Here is a 14,829-nt window from a genome sequence, read left to right as displayed (position 1 = left end):
CTTAGGAGTTTACACCTGGAGGTCCATAAGGAGGTCCAGATATCCTTACACCAAAGTCTGGTGTCTCAGCCCTTTAGAATGCAATCATTTCGGGGCATATCTTTAAGTCTTCTCCCAAATAAAAGTTAGAATAATAATAATGGTACCTGATATTTTTATAGTCCTTTTGTGTTTATTGTATTGATTTTTCTGACAATCTTTTAAAAAACTATTTGGCAAAACTAGTTGTTATCATTTTAATCTTTCTTCTTTCTTTCTTTCCTTCTTTCTTTCTTTCTTTCTTTCTTTCTTTCTTTCTTTCTTTCTTTCTTTCTTCTTTCTTTCTTTTCTCTTTCTATAGGCTACATGCCTAGCATAAAAGCCAAGGTGAACTTGAACTCACAACCCTGAGATCAAGACCTGAGCTGAGATCAAGAGCAGTTGGATGCTTAACTGACTGAGCCACCTAGACACCCCTAATGTCAGGGTTTTTAAAATAAATTTATTTTTATTGGTGTTCAATTTGCCAACTTACAGAATAACACTCAGTGCTCATCCCGTCAAGTGTCCCCCTCAGTGCCCATCACCCATTCACCCCCACCCCCCGCCCTCCTCCCCTTCCACCACCCCTAGTTCATTTCCCAGAGTTAGGAGTCTTTATGTTCTGTCTCCCTTCCTGATATTTCCCACACATTTCTTCTCCCTTCTCTTATATTCCCTTTCACTATTATTTATATTCCCCAAATGAATGAGAACATATGATGATTGTCCTTCTCCGATTGACTTCCTTCACTCAGCATAATACCCTCCAGTTCCATCCACGTTGAAGCAAATGGTGGGTATTTGTCATTTCTAATGGCTGAGGAATATTCCATTGTATACATAAACCACATCTTCTTTATCCATCATCTTTCGATGGACACCGAGGCTCCTTCCACAGTTTGGCTATTGTGGATATTGCTGCTAGAAACATCGGGGTGCAGGTGTCCCGGAGTTTCATTGCATCTGAATCTTTGGGGTAAATCCCCAACAGTGCAATTGCTGGGTCGTAGGGCAGGTCTATTTTTAACTCTTTGAAGAACCTCCACACAGTTTTCCAGAGTGGCTGCACCAGTTCACATTCCCACCAACAGTGCAAGAGGGTTCCCTTTTCTCCGCATCCTCTCCAACATTTGTGGTTTCCTGCCTTGTTAATTTTCCCCATTCTCACTGGTGTGAGGTGGTATCTCATTGTGGTTTTGATCTGTATTTCCCTGATGGCCAGTGATGCGTTTTCTCATGTGCGTGTTGGCCATGTCTATGTCTTCCTCTGTGAGATTTCTGTTTTTTAATCAGAAATTCAAGGAGGTAAATTACACAGAAATAAAGTGACAGGAGCAGGACAAAATTCTAGAGTCCAGTGTTCTTTCCACTATGGCCCACTCTAAGATTCTGGAAAGAGTAGCAATCATTGTTTACACTACAAAAAAAAAAAAAAAAAAAAAAGAAAGAAAGAAAAAAGAAAAAGAAAAGAAAATCATTTTGGATCCTGATCAAAATGTGATGTTGTGGGTTTCTGTGATCCACCTTAGCTGGGAGGTAGTCATTTTTCATTTCGGGGCCAGCACTTCAATAGCTGAAAACAGTCTATGCATTCATTTGAAATGAAAGATGGGAAGTTCCCTGAAAAGGTTTGAAGTCTTAATTCAATTGATATTGGCACAATAAATTCTAGGATGCATTCAAATCCATTACTAAGACTTCTCATGCCAGCAGATTTGCAAAACTAGATGTGAAATTGCATCAAGTTCTTTCTGCTGTGTTTTAAGGTAAAATGATACAGATCTCCTTTCTTCACTTGGGAACTGAAGGGTGTTTACTTGATAATGGTCTCCTTGTATGAATGACACCATAAGGAAAGGCAAAAATGAAACATCCAACTCTTGCTTACCCCTGTAGTGCACATTGCAAGGCTTCCTGATTCTCCATGCTGGAATGCACATATAGTTCTGATAGTGGTCAGAGGGGACTGAAAGATTCCATCATTCCATATTCCGATGATCATTCCACATTCTCATGGTCTTTGATCAGAAGGTATAAACATCAGAGAAAAAAATGGAATTTTCATTGCTACTTTCTAAAGTCAATCTTTTGGAGTTGTGAGGACCTTTCAGATTAAATATTTTGGTCATAACTGTTTTGCTGCATTTATGCAAATATAACCTAATTCTTACTTCCTCATTACTTTTCTTCATAGCTTTCTATAAGACCTAAGATCCCAAGAGACCGCTGAGTATACTGCTTAAAGTCTTATTTTTAGACATTCCAGAAAAACATAAATATGGAATAACTTTTTATCAGGATAATTATAGCTTCAAGTCATATAAAATCTTGATTCAATTTGCTTTAACAAGAAGGATATGAATTACCTCTTGTAGCAAGAAGGCCCAGAGATTGGGCAGCACTAAAGCATGGTATAGTCAAGGCTTAGCTTTGAACTCTTCTGTGCCTTGGATTCTTTTATTACTGGTTCCAGTAAGAGCATAAGAGGTTATAGCAGGTTTGGGAGACACATCCAGATAGAACAATGGCCAGAGCAGAGAAATGGAGCTACCCTTTCCATGTACAGAATTCAAGAGGAAAAAAAAAAATCCCAGAAGATGCCTAGCTTGTTAGCTTAAACTAGTCATTGACAAAAGCATTGTAACCATCATGTTTGTCTTAGACCAGTTAGGATCTACCCCTGAGACCAGGACAGGATTGAGTTCCCTTGAAGTATAACTGTAAAGAAACATAGGTAAGTGAAAAAGGAAGAAGTTGAAGTGGTTGGAATTAGAGAAATGAATCAATGTTGCACAAGTGATCACAGTGTTTGGGACAAGGTTTTTCAACATATTTGATATGACAAATTCCAGTTTTGTCACTTCCTTTGTCACTCATTATTAAATGCCTAATATGAATTATATCCAGACTTAAGGATATTAAGATGTTCAAAGGTAGTATCACTGCTATGGAAGAAAACATAGTCCTTTCCATACCATTAAGAAAAAGTGATCAACAGAAAGATAAATAAATAAGACAGGAGAAGAAACTGTGAGAATGTCAGTCTTCCAAAGAAAAGGCTTAAGGACCGCTCTTCCACTATTTAGAGAAGCTAAATCACAACACTTTATACAAAATAATAAGAGAACAAGAGACTAAAGTTTCACCTATTTTCATAAACACCTCATTTAGTATAAACGCAGATGGATGGGGGAAGAAGTTAGCAGTAAGATTCTACAAGATCCATATGAGGACTTAAGGTATTATAGGACTAAAGAGAAGTAATTTTTTAAATTGAAAACAAGAGAAGTCATTATTTTCTAGTCTTATTCTAAGAAGGTAGTAATATCTTGGTTCCCCACTCCTGGATCAATACACCCAGCTCACAACCTGATAGAACTCCCTAGCTTGGTGTTAACACAATAAATGGAACAATGTATTGCCAGATCTGTAGAAGAGACAAGAAGATGAGTGAGAAATCTTACTTCTATAATTGCTGCCTTCAGAGGATGAGAAATCCAGGTAATTTTAATAGGAGAGTCCCACTACTGGCACTTATAACACCCTAGAGTATCTTTAAGGAAGAGGAAAAGACCTCATTAGTGGCTCAATCCTCTACTCCTTTCCATTCCCATATATTAAGGTTTGAAGATGCAAAATGTTAGAGAATAACTCCCTAGTCAGGCAATAATTGAATCTGGAAGAAATACATTATTTAAAACAGAAATCCCAATGATGCCCAAAGATGGCAACAACCACTTAGAATACAGAGCAACCTAAAAGAGTGAGACAAGAAATAAAAGAAATTGAACATCAAATATATTTCTCAAAATCTGATGATCAGCTAGGATTTTGTATTGTATTGTTGGTGAAGAGCAATGTCTAGAGAAAATAACTCAATCTTTCTACAGGGCTGAAGAGTGTTTGCACTCATGGATAGAGATGGCCACATAACTATGAGGTGTTGGAAATACCACTATCCTTCCTCATACCCATACAATGAGATATCAGAGACTCATGCGGAAAGGAAGATCATAAGCAAAGGACAGATCTGGTTTTAAAAGCCAGAGAAAATATGTAATTATAACAGTTAAACTTTGAATCTCACAGGATATTGGGGCAAGAAAAACTTTAAATGTCATCTCACTTAACTCTCAAATCCTTCAGCAGAAAAGACAGTGAGAGATTTCATGATGGCATGTCATGGAGTTTATAGGTGACTTTGCTTCCCTTTTATAATAGTTCCTGTGAAGGTCATTGTGAGATCCTGAGTTAAAAAAAGAGGAGGAAGAAACAAAATAAGAAATTTCTTCCAAGAAACACAATTGTTAAATTTTATATGTTTTGGATTAGGAATGCTTAACACAGCATTAGCAAGGATGGCTGAGCACTTCTAATCACATGCACAAAAATTTTAAAGCTTCCACTGGATCAAAGAATATACAGATAGTTTTGTCTTTTTTTTTTTTTAATTACTTTCACATCAGAATAGGAAGTTTGTTTAGTCTTGGTAAAAGCTCCAATTCTATTTCCATTTTTATTCCTCTTCTAATTTTATGTAAAAGGTACATTTTCATTAGAGGAATTAGGTAGCTAATTCTCTTGGAAAGATTCAGCTGTCACTGAGTAACACAATCTTTTCCTGCCCTCCTCACTCATGCTGGCAGCAGCGGGGCTTCGGCTCAGAGTGCCTCTAGTTTGCTGGGACACTTCAGGCTTCGGTGACAGCTGACAGGAGAAGAGTAACAGCTAAGGTGTCAAGCCATCCCTTCCCCAATTCCATTTGCTTTGGGAACGTGCTAACTTGAAAGTCCATAACGGTCATTAAGAACAAGTATTAGTAGATACTATAGGTGTTTGTTCCTCTGTGTAGTCCACGTAAGGGAGAAAATGTTTGTTTTTTATTTAAGACCACTGTGTTAGAGTGATTTTTATGGTCATTGATGCAAAATATCTCAGTGTATGTAGGTGCTGATATTCAAGTAACCAAAAGAACTAATTCAGTTTACAAATGTTTTCAACCCTATTTGTAAGGGGGGAGTGGATAAAATATTTTTTCTTCACTAAAGGGTCACAAAATACTAGTTTGATACAAGATGTAATAAAAAAAATCGATTCATTTTCCAATCTATGTAGAACTCTGTTTTCTATGGAAAAAAAAAAAGGAATAGTTAAATGGCCAACATTCCTTTTTGACTGTAGATGTGATGATGTACAAAGGAAAGGTTTGGGTAAAATCCAAAAATCAACAACATGTGAAGCACCTCTGAAATGAGTTAAGCACTGTGTAGAATCAAACTATATAACACAGTTCCTTCTTTAAAGGGTCTTCCTAACCTCCTGGAATAACAATTATATGTGTCATGCCATGAAATATTACCCCAACGGGTAATAAGCATTACCTACATAAAATGATGATTTTGCCATTTCAGAGACACAATATGGTTTACTAGAATGGGCATTTGCCTTGGAGTCAAATGCCTTGGTCAATGTCCAAACACTGACACTTAATAGCTATGTAAGTTTTCTGTATTCACTTTCCTCATCTGTAAAAATGTGGAACTACATTATTTCCAAGTTAAAACATTCGGCAATTTATGATAATTTAAGAATATGTGCTATGTTTGCATAGTGGTTTAAATGTAGCTAACAGATAAAATTAGAAAATTATTAAAAATATGACCCAAGATTTAAGTGAATTTCGGTTAACGAAAGAAATTCCATGTTCAAAAAGTGTTTTAGCCATGATTTGGGATTAAAAGAACTGTCATGTGCCTTCCCACTAAGGAAATTAGAACATTTATAAATGAGCATATTTTTATCACCTTTTTAAATATGACAAACTGAACTTCTATATGATGCCACTATTTACACACGAGGTGTTGACTTTTTGGTACATCCTACTGACTGCTGCCATCCCTCAAGTGGTTTTCACTGAAGGCGAGGTTATTTTGCCATACTCGATTTGGGGCCATCAGCCATCGCAAAACAATTCCTGATAACAAACATTAGAAGGAGAGGTCTGCAAACAGCTCCAGAATGATAAATAAAGATATCGTCTTTCCAAATAGGAAACAGGAGGAGGTTAATTTAAAAGAAACCACTATGAGGTTTCTTACAGAGTCAGGATCACCTACTTTTCAAAAGAAGAGTAATCATTACATGTGAGGGCAATTGTTCGTCAGAACATCTTGTTTATTCGGCTGATTGTTCTCCCCAGGTATAATGCTTTTCAACAGATCAATCAGCAGTTTTAATCGGCTTTTCAAACCTATTTAACAGGATAATTTTGTCAAATGGCACATGTTATATAAATCGCCATCCCTTCCCTTTCATGCAGATCTGTTGTCACATTCTGAGTCTTCAACTTCCTGTAAAGTTGGGCAAACTACCTCAAATTTCTTGAATCTCATTTTCCTCATTTATGGGACAAATGAAATAATACCTACTCACTGACTTAAGGTGACAACAAAGTGTATTAATGTGAGTAACAAATCTAGTGGTGTGTCCAGAACATAAGAGACACCAAATAAATGGTGGTTACTATTATGCTAACCCATAAGATGACTCAGGGCCCCAAGGGTCTTGAAAAGGCAATGTTGAACTTGGTCTTGCATGTCTAAGCTCTTTTTAAAGGATAAATGTCTGTAAGTCTCTCCACAGGGAATGCATGCATTCTTGAAAAGTGAGGGGCAAACAAACTTTTCTTTGCATAAAAATATATTGTATTATTTAGTGTCTTAGATCTGGTGGCTATGACAAAATATCACAGTTTGGCTGGCTTATAAATAACAGAAATTGATTTCTCACAGTTTTGGAGGAAGGGAAGCCCAAGATCAGTGCAGAGTTAGCTTTTCTCTCTTCCCCTACCCACACCTGCCCCTCCGCCTTGCCCCCTCTCTCTTAGAGAAAGAACGAAAGAAAGAAAATCGTAAAAAAAGAATGCGTTTTTATAGCTCAGTAAGTTTTTATGTCAAATTTTTCATTGTAGGACTTGATTAGCTATTAATCTGCATCTTTTTTTTTTTTGCTGAAAAAAATAGCATTGAATGTATACATATATTTCAAGATGTGCAAGGATACACTGATGCTAAAGAAATAAGTCCTTAGACAAGAGGTGATTAGAACGAGGAAAAACTGGCATCAACCAACAGCTCCTCTATTAGCACTACGTCTGTCTGTGGTGGGTCCTAACTGGTACCAGAAAGATGCCCATTAAGCCACATAATAAATACTCAGCCTTAGCACAGCATCTGCAGAGTGAACTCAATAAATATTAGTGGTGGTGATAATTTAATGACTCCTTTGGCCAGCCCAGGGCCCTTAGGTACTCCTAGCTTATCCTCTTAGTCACTATTAATTCCATTGCCTTCTAACAAATGGATCAGATAGGTAAATAGTAGAAGAGAGAGAAGGCAAAACTAAAAATCTGTGAATTTTATTAATTATTAGTTATCCCTGATAAAGTAGAGAGGGATTAGGGTAACCCTAATGGTTAAAATCATAACTGAAAGGTTTTTGGTTTTGTTTTTTTTTTTAAATGAACCTCTCAATGCCATTTTTTACTCTGTTAGCACTTTTTAATCAATGGCTGAAAACAGTGGCCTTTTTTGATGTTAAGAAATATTGAGAAAAGTAAAAAGGCATGTGTGGTTTTCTGCTTCACTTGGTTGTCAAGAGACTCGCAATAAAATAACCATTTAAAATCGAGAAATGGAGCAGTAGGCCCCACTCTGAGCAACATAGTACTTTCAGTGGTTCATGAATGTTATGAGTCACAGGGACAACTACCCAAGGGGCTTCTATCCTGAAGACTAAAAAATTACGGGCAAAAGAAACTAGAAAAATAAAAGGGCTGGGACCATCTCTCTTATGATGGCTAGCCTTTAGACTCCCTTAAACAGCCTTTCTCCTGGTGTTCTAAATCAGTGCTTCTCAAACTTTAATGTGCTTATAAATTGCCTGGGGATCAGCAAAAGGGCACACGCTGATTTTGTTAAACTTGGGTTGTAGCCTGAGATTCTGCATTTTTAACAAGCTCCCAAGTCACTCTGCTTAGTCCAGAGACTCCACTTTGAGTAGCAGTTTTCGGTATTCCATTTTAATGTGCTTTATGCTTACAGTGACTGTACATTCTGTTCTTTTCAGGACAGCCTCAATTTTATTGATATGTCATTATTTTCAGCAAGTCAATTAGTTAACTAAATTACTTTAATTTTTATACTTTTGGAAGGCTTTCTTATCAGAAAATACCATGGCAAACTAGATTATCGTGGCATGGGGTTTAGAAAATAGACTTATCACAAGTGGCTTAGCAAATGTTTCTTTTCTCCTTTTTTTTTTTTTTTTTTTTGAGACTTCCCATCTTATTCTGGTACTCCTTTTTGTATCTGCATAACAACTTGGCTAGAACAAAGAAATCATTATTTTCTATCAGTCAAGGAAAAATGAGTCATCCGTGAAGCAAGAATTTGCAGGGATGGGCTGGAGCCCTGGAATAGGTATTCCAGCTGGGGAATTTGAGGTAGGAAACTTTTCTGATGGTCATTCCTGGCTTCCTTCTCTATCAAAAAATAAATGAAAGAAAATCTCTTTTCTGGCCTCTAGACTCCAAGCTCTAAATCTTGGTCTAATGCACTGATGAAAGTTTACTGTGCTCAGAAGAATAAAGTTGTTTTCTTGCTCTGTCATCTACTAGTTATCTGACGTTGGTCAAACAACTTCATTTTTTTTTTTAGCTTCATCTTTTTGAGCTTCTGGTTTGTTTGGCATTTTCTTCTTCTTCTTCTTTTTTTTTTTTCTTCTACTTCTTTTTCTTCTTCTTCTTCATGAGGGAATGAAGTTGAGGAAATTCCAAATGTAAAAAAGAAGTATATCTTCCAAGGATTACCAAAAACCAGGATTATTTAGGCCATATTTGGATTCGTAATGATAATATCTTAAAAGTTGCAGTCTCTTTATTTAGAGTTAACTCTGAGGCTGAATGCTACTGTGGAACTCACCTTGGCACCCATGACCTCAAAGTTCATTTCAATAAAGAAAATGAACATTTTTTAGTATGAGGACTAAAGTCTCTTTTTCCAAACCACAGATTGCTGAGATAGGAATGTGAAACTAAAATAGTATTTATCACTTCACTGAAAGAGGAGAACAGAAATTATGTGGGCATATGCCCACATATGTTCGTCTAGATTCTCCAAGACCTGAGGAACTGTTCAATAAATGAATGAATGAATGAAATCATGGACAAGTTCAGGAAAGCTTATAACTAAAGATAAAGAACATCCTTGGTATTTAAATTGAAGCAGAGGCACTGTCATCCCTCTTCAGTGTTTGAATTCCTTTCAATTTATTTTTTTTTTTAAGTGACAGTATATTAAAGTTTTAGAAAAATTCAATTTCTGAAAAGGAGCACAACACATTACTATGCCAAAGGTGAAAATTAAACATTTACACATCACCTTTAGAAAGCACTTTTGTGAAAGTTTATTTAAAAGATATGTTGAAGAGGAAAAAAATACCGATATGAAATACCCTAGGAAGCCACAAAAATACTTGAGTCCCTTAACTTCATAATCATTCCAAATAACACTACTCAGAGGGAAAACCACAATCCTGCATAAATGCAAATTTTTCCCTCCCCACTCCCTTGCAAATTCATGGATTTGGACTTATGATTTTAGGTCACAATCATTTAAAAATAAGTATACTAGGACCTGTTATTATGGGTCTCCCACAGCAATATGAAACATGGATCTCTGTGTGCTTGATTATAGGTCCAAGATTCATTCCAGGAAGCAATTAAAAGCTGTTTTAGCTTTGAAGTTTTTAAAATGCAAAAGAAAATTCAAGAAATGAAACTTACTTAATGATTCCATTGCCTCTTGCTAACTCTGATGTCTAGATGAGATTTGCAAAATGTGTTGTTTTCAAAAGTCCTAATTAGAAGGCCATCTTTAATAGCTGTATTTATTAGACATCAAGTAGTATCTGATGAAGGAATTAAGCAGAATACATGAGATTTAAAGCCAGCCTCTTAATGTGGAAAAAAGCTTTCAATCAAGTAACCTTACCTTTATTCTATATTTGAAAAGGAGTTCTCCAATCCAAACCACAGGGATTGTGCTCAGTGGACTGTAGATAGATAATTTGTCACTCTGTCTTATATCAACTATGCTTTTTGATCCATAAACTCAATTCCTAGTAAGAAAGAAAATATACTATATTAAAAAATATGGAAGCATTTGTCTTGAGTAGAATCTCTTTTTGTAGGTTCTCCAAAGGAGATAGAAATGGTTTCCACCAACACTAATTTTTGTGTTAAAATGTTTTTAGTCATTTAGTTTTCTAAAATCATTATGGATAGCAATCTTTTTACAAAGCCACACACTTAATCTTAGTAATAAAACAATACTACTAGATAGAAGGAATACATAAAGAGAATTTAATTATTCTTTTACTATCCATGAATTAATAATAGAAGCATTATTTTTCTCATTGCATTTCTTTCTTTTTTTTCTCCTTGCATTTCTAATGAGTGAAGACTGACAACACTTTCTGAACACCAAGTCCAGTAACTAAGAACTATGATGAGATTGAAAAAAATTTTAATAGTTCCTACACTTAGAACTATTCTTTCAAAATGACTATCACTGTTGAAGAAATTCAAGATGGTCATCACTGCTTATATGTAGCATTTAAGGCAAAAAAAATCTGAGGAATGTAATAAATCATCTGAATTTGTTTTGTTTTACCATGCCATTATAATTAATAATAGTTATAATTATTATATTATATATATTATATATGTTATACTTTTTAAATTTTTTTTTATTTATTAATGATAGTCACAGAGAGAGAGAGAGAAAGGCAGAGACACAGGCAGAGGAAGAAGCAGGCTCCATGCACCGGGAGCCCGACGTGGGATTCGATCCCGGGTCTTCAGGATCGCGCCCTGGGCCAAAGGCAGGCGCCAAACTGCTGCGCCACCCAGGGATCCCTATATAATATATTATAATAATAATTGCTACAGGGAACTTTCTGCTACTCAGAATTCTATTGATAAAAATTCTTTATTAACCGAAAATTATCTACTTCACCCCACCTCCCACTATGTTCACAATGTTCTAGCACAATATTTAATAACAGTCCTAAAATGAAAATGAAAGCCTTGAAGATTCCGAATTACTTTCTAAAACATCAAGAGATTAATTAACCCATAGATTATCTGCCTCACTTAGATTAACTCTTAGTTGGCTAAGATTTTTGAGAAAAAAAAGGATACCCAAATTGTAATCATTCTAATGAGATTTACCTGATATGCAGCTGATGCCTAAAAAATATGAGGAAAACTCATGGAATTATAGAAAAGATATTTAAAATCTAGTGGAAAGATACCAGTATAAATGTTAATGGGTCAAGCCTATGCATAGTATTTGTTAATTTAGATAATTATAAATTGTTTAATTTATGATAATCAAATGATGATTAGGAATCTTAAAAGCTAAAACATAGAAGTAGAAGGGGACTGGTGAATGAGTCCAATTGCCTCATTTTACAGATGAGAAAACCAAAGCCCAGAGGCTAAGAGATTAGGCCAGGACCAATATCCAAGTCTGATTTCCCATTCAATCTATTTTCGATAACAGACTACACACATACACACACATACACATGCATACAATGTAGGCTAAGGGTTAGGGGATGGGCAAGCACATAGAGGGATGGATGGGTAGAGATGGAGGCTACAAGCATTTAATGGACCTCTTGCTAAGTGTCAATCATTGTTCTAAACATTTGTATGTGTTAATTGCATTTGATCTTACAGCATCCCTGTGAAGAAGCCACTATGCTTTAGAGATAAAGGAACTGAAGCTATGAGAGGTCATCCTGACCCCATTTCCATTTCCACCATATTTGCCTCAGACATAAATGGATCCTATTTCTTTGGCCATTGGTTGGCTTCTCAACAGTATATTAGCTCACATACCCATTCAACATGTATACCAAGCCTCTTCTTTATGTCAATCCCCTCTGGGGAGCTGGGTTTACAGTAATGAATCAAAAGACTTGACCCTACCTTCAGGGGGCCAGTGGTCACAGAGTCCAGCCCCACTAATTCTAATCTGACAGTGTCTCTTTTACTCAGGACCAGAACTGGGAATCACTACTTCAAACCACTTTTTTGAAGCTCTGATAAAAATCACATCCTCAAAAAAATCACTTGAAAACTTAATAACAACCTTTCATATTCTACTCCTTCTCTGAAAGGTTATTAATGCAAATGGTTTCAATAACAATTGGCAAACACATTTTCCACAGTAGTTTTCCACAGTATGGAAACACCAAATTTTAGAATTGCTTCAAGATTAAATATGTACATAAAATTTTACATTTTCATGGGATCTGTTAATTCAAATACACTGGAAATGGAGTACTGTGCATTTCTTTTTTTTAAGCTGGGCTTATTTTTACACTCCATTCAACAGAGATCAATTAGGAAAAATATGGTAGAGCATAGACCATAGGAATCATGTTAAATCGAAGTGACAGTATAATGCTTGAAACACCAATTCTGAAAATGTAAACTGTTGTTATATAGTATGTAGTATGTATTCTGCAAATAAGAAAGCACTCAAAAAAATGAATAGACTTGGTATATGATTTTATACCAGGCATATTATAGTATTCATTGTCAAATTCACATGCATAATTTGGTTTTGTGTTTGAAAACAGTGCTAATCATCTATCACCAATCAGGCACTTATATATGGAGCTCAGATAAGAATGATGCCTGTCAGAGGGGCTTGTCTACCCTGCCTAAATGAGACTGGCCCTTGATTTGCAGCCACAGCTGCTAATGGCCAAGTATACAGCTATTTTCAACCTCTCCACTTAGATTCACATTCTTCTCTGCTCTAGGGCTTTAAAAAGCACCAGGATGCTTGCCTGCCTCCACTGTGTCCTGGCAGGCCATCATTCTACAGACTGATTTTAATTTGAGCTTAGGCATGTCACCACAAGTTTGTGGGAGAGTCCTCTAAAATCTTCAGAAACCTGAGGACTGTGTTCTTGCAGCACACGTGCAGGATGTCATACAGAAGATTATTGATCACTTTGAAGACTTAACACTGTCCCAGAGTGATGATAAATCCTAAGATGTGCAGCTCCACATAACAAAGATTCTCCACTGTATTGCAAAGATGAAAAGTGCCCCTCATCAACACTCTGTCCCATGAAGTGCTGACAAGAAAGCACAGTGATATCTTAATTCACAAATTGTCTGGAAAACGCATGCTTTGGGGAAAGCTGGCCTGGGTCGAGGGGGAAATTCCTGACTCCATGGTGCTCTCATGGTAGCTGAGCCAGCTCAAGTATTTTTTTCTATAAAAACTTTCTTGATCCACAAAGAAGAGTTGATCTTGTCCTTCTTGTAGCTTTACTAGCACTTAGACATGTCCCTATTACTGTGCAAATTTATATTCTCCTCCTCTACTAGACTCTCAGCTCACTGAAAGCAAGATCTATTTCTTTGAATAAATCCCCAGCACATTGTATAGTGCCTGAAATCAATTTTTGTTGATTGAACATGGATAAATAGATGAATGAGTGGATGGATGAGGGGGAAGAAACAAGACTCAAACTCAAGTTGAGTCTTGGCTGGGTCTGGGCCTGCTGAATTAGAGCCAACTTACTGCTCCTCTAATTGAGTCAACTTGGAAAATAAAACGGAGGGAAGAATGGCTGAGCAATAGTCATATGACATGTATGCCACCTGATGGGAGGATCTACCCAGAAAGTAGAGGCATCTTCCATTTTAGCCAAGTTTCTTGGGGATCAACTCCTCTTCTGGTATGAGGAGAAGGGAGGAGGTTATTGCTCTGTCAAGATTCAGTGCAGTAGGGAAGCAGGAATGGTCTAGAAAAAAATAGGAGCTTTATGATTTGACACACTTGAGGACCAACCAGAATTTAGCTAATTACTTAGATGATTTTGAACAAGTTGTTTGGTCTCACTGAAACTTTGGTTCTTCATCTATAAATTGAAAATCATAACATCAACATTGCAAGAATTTCAAAGACCATATGTGGAATGCATAGCACAGAGAGGCACTCAAATATTTTTACTTATAATAATTACACTTATGCATATATTATTTTTAGTTGTATAATGAAGCCTTCAATGTTAGTATTGTTGGAAGGAGTTCTCCTGATTAACTGAGATTTATCTGTAGAAAAATGAACTTTTGATTAAGTTTGATAATTATTTAGTACCTACCATTTAGACACAATGCTGTGTGAAAAAAGAGTATATCCTTTGGAAGTTATCAGATAAAGTGAGATGGCCATCCTGGAAGATGGAGCCATACCGCTTCCAAATAAGATTATACTTGATACCTAGGGGATTAGGCATTTAATGGATACACACATATGTACATATATACATAAGATTACTCTCATGGTTACTATGGGTTTAAAGAATAATATACAGGTATTTTGCTGATATTAATCTTCTACAGAAGGCCAAATGTAGGCTCAGAATGTCTGAGTTGATTACCTACTCATGAGTCCTAGTGATAGGTCCTTAAGATATTAATGTTTTCCTTCTTCAGAACAAATAAAATTGGCCTCAAGAATAAACAAGTGACCTAAGAGAAGTATGCCTGATGAGTCACTCTGAATGTTGCTGAACAACTCACAGGCTGTTACAGCTATCAGGACCCCATGTTCCAAATTTAACTATTTGACTTTCACACATTCTCTCTTTCCTGCCTTGCCTTCAGATGACCCCCATGCTAGAAGATGATGGATGCTGCCGAGAGACTCTTAA

The sequence above is a fragment of the Vulpes vulpes genome, chromosome 15 (genome assembly GCF_048418805.1).
Source record: "Vulpes vulpes isolate BD-2025 chromosome 15, VulVul3, whole genome shotgun sequence".
NCBI classification, from domain to species: domain Eukaryota; kingdom Metazoa; phylum Chordata; class Mammalia; order Carnivora; family Canidae; genus Vulpes; species Vulpes vulpes.
The sequence above is the reverse complement of the archived record's forward strand: the minus strand, read 5'-3'. Positions refer to the sequence as shown.